Source organism: Octopus bimaculoides, chromosome 22, assembly GCF_046866305.1.
Source record: "Octopus bimaculoides isolate indiv1 chromosome 22, ASM4686630v1, whole genome shotgun sequence".
Classification (NCBI taxonomy): domain Eukaryota; kingdom Metazoa; phylum Mollusca; class Cephalopoda; order Octopoda; family Octopodidae; genus Octopus; species Octopus bimaculoides.
The window spans coordinates 36,527,269-36,530,153 of NC_142949.1; positions in this window are offsets into that span (position 1 = coordinate 36,527,269).

Sequence of the window (2,885 nt, forward strand, 5' to 3'; positions counted from 1 at the left end):
TTCTAATTCAACAATTAAACGATGTTGTACATTTCTTCTGTTAATTGCGACATTGTTTTATGATCCTTTAATATAAATAATTAGCCTCTCACTAATTGGTTTTTATGTAATTGTTTACACACATACACACACTCTCCAATATTCTCTTCTCTTTCACACACACACACACACTTACATAGAAATAGAAATATATACTTACTCTCATATATATCACATACACATATGCACTCACACATGCACAAACACTCGTGCGCACACACACACACACACATTTATATAGAGATACATACCTACACTAATGTGTATCATGCACAGACTCACCAACACACACAAGGGGTGTCTAGATGTGGAAGTATCCCAGTTTTAAGATTTTAAGAATACCTGGAAAGAAGGACAGCTGGCTATAAAATATCATCTCAACAAAACAGTCCAACCCATGGCAGCAGATGTAAAATTCTGTTATAGTTTCTGGCTATATATATACATATATAGATATAAATATATATTATAAGTGTGTGTGTGTGTGTGTAAGTATAGAAAAGAAAGTTATTTTATTCTACATGCAGAGTAAGTCATTTAGATGGTTTATTTTTAAAGGCTTAACCGGTTTCACAACTTTTATGATTTTCAAAGGTCGAGATAGAAAAATGTGGGGCTATGCCATGATGTCTTCCTTCTTTATATATATATCTGTGTGTGTGTGTATCTATCATTCTAAGCTGAACATTAGAAGCATCAGTTGTGGCGTGCAAGAGAGACGATTGCGCTGGTATGGACATGTGGTGAGAATGGATGAGGATAGCTGCGTGAAAAAGTGCCACACCCTAACAGTTGAGGGAACCCGTGGAAGAGGTAGGCCCAGGAAGACCTGGGCTGAGGTGGTGAGGCAAGACCTTCGAACATTGGGCCTCACCGAGGCGATGACTACTGACCGAGACCTTTGGAAATGTGCTGTGCGTGAGAAGACCCGGCAAGCCAAGTAAGATCGTTGCCAGTGCCCCTGGACTGGTTCTTGTGCGGGTGGCACATGAGATGCACCATTTTGAGCGTGGCCGTTGCCAGTACCGCCTGACTGGCTCCCGTAGGATTTTCGAGCGAGATCGTTGCCAGTGCCCCTGGACTGGCTTGTGCGGGTGGCACATAAAAGACACCATTTCGAGCGTGGCCGTTTTCGTGCGGGTGACACGTAAAAGCACCCACTACACTCTCTGAGTGGTTGGCGTTAGGAAGGGCATCCAGCTGTAGAAACTCTGCCAAATCAGACTGGAGCCTGGTGTTGCCATCCGGTTTCACCAGTCCTCAGTCAAATCGTCCAACCCATGCTAGCATGGAAAGCGGACGTTAAACGATGATGATGATGATGATGATGATATATATAGACACACACACATGTATACAAATACATACATGTTATGTAATTACATACGTATACACACATGCATATATATATATATATATATATATATGTGTATATAAATGTATTGTCTGAGGAAGCTTGACCAGGTGATGATATATGTGTGTGTTTTTGTGTTTTACACACACACAGAGTTTTAAAATATATTTAAAGTGAAAAATCTTTAAAGAGCTAATTAGCTGTTCAATTATAATTTCTCTGTCCTCTTTTTTTTTTTTTAGTTTTCGTAAATAATGAACTAAAACATGCCAGAAATGACGTCGTTTCACGGCTGAACAAGTAAATACAATCTCTCATGCCGTCCCCCTGTCTATGTTGATTCTAAACCAGCGTCAGGCAGTCCACCTACTTTTGACTCGTTCATAGATGTTTACTTTTGTTAGTTAACGCCTGTTTACAATATCAATACCACTGAGTGAATATCATTGTTGTTGTTGTTACTGTTTAGTCAAGGTTAAAATTGTTTCAGAGCAGATTTACGATCAGAACCTTCACAAAACAATCACAGACCGTTGGTCTCCACTCTTTGTCCCCCTGCTATATATCCTGCTCTTTGCAGCTGGTTGGTTTTATGTCACCGTTAAGAAAGCCGTCCCCCATTCATCTCTTTCCCTACTCTAATCGCTCATATTCCGCCCCAGTACCTTACTAGGTACCCGTAAACAGCTATGCCCCAGTACCTTACTAGGTACCCCGTAAACAACTATGCCTAACCCAAAAGTTGAAGAATGCAGTTCCAATGAAATCCAAAAACCTGATTGCAGATTTGGTGCACTTAGAACCTGACACTGTACTCATGTGCCCTAATTAGTAATGGTTATATTAAAATTATGCTTAATCAAGACAACTGTATAATGGAAAAAATATTGACGTAAAAAAAAAAAAAAAGACATGTGCAAAGCTAATCATATTATGAAATATTTCATATATTAATAAATCAATTAAATATTATCGTTATGTTAATGATGTAAATTAAAATAACACAAATGAATTGAATATTTTTCAAGTCTCAAGGTTTTGGATTTTTTTTTTATTTGTTTTATTATTATCTAATGTCAGTGTAATTGACCGACTCCTCCCCTAAATTTCAGGACTTCGTCTTGTGCCTGTGTTATTACCTCAGCCCTAGCAAAGGTGGAGGTATTGTTTTCAGTTGTGTTTGTTTGTCTGTGGACAAGATATCTCAAGAACCGCTGGATGGATTTGGATGAGACTTTCAGGGATGGTTGGCCTCATGACTGGTATGAACTGATTAGATTTGGGGATTGATCTGGTACCAGATAAGGATACGAGATTATTTTTCGTTTGTTTTTACTTAATTTTTGAGAGTGGTCAGGTTCATTTTTAGTATTCCCTTTTCTAAGAGCAGTCAAGTTTATTTCAGATATTCTCATCTTAAAAATCCTCTCCAACTAATCATTGAGAGAATGTTGGTGTTGCCTTGGCAGAGGTTTGCACTCTCTGAGTGCTC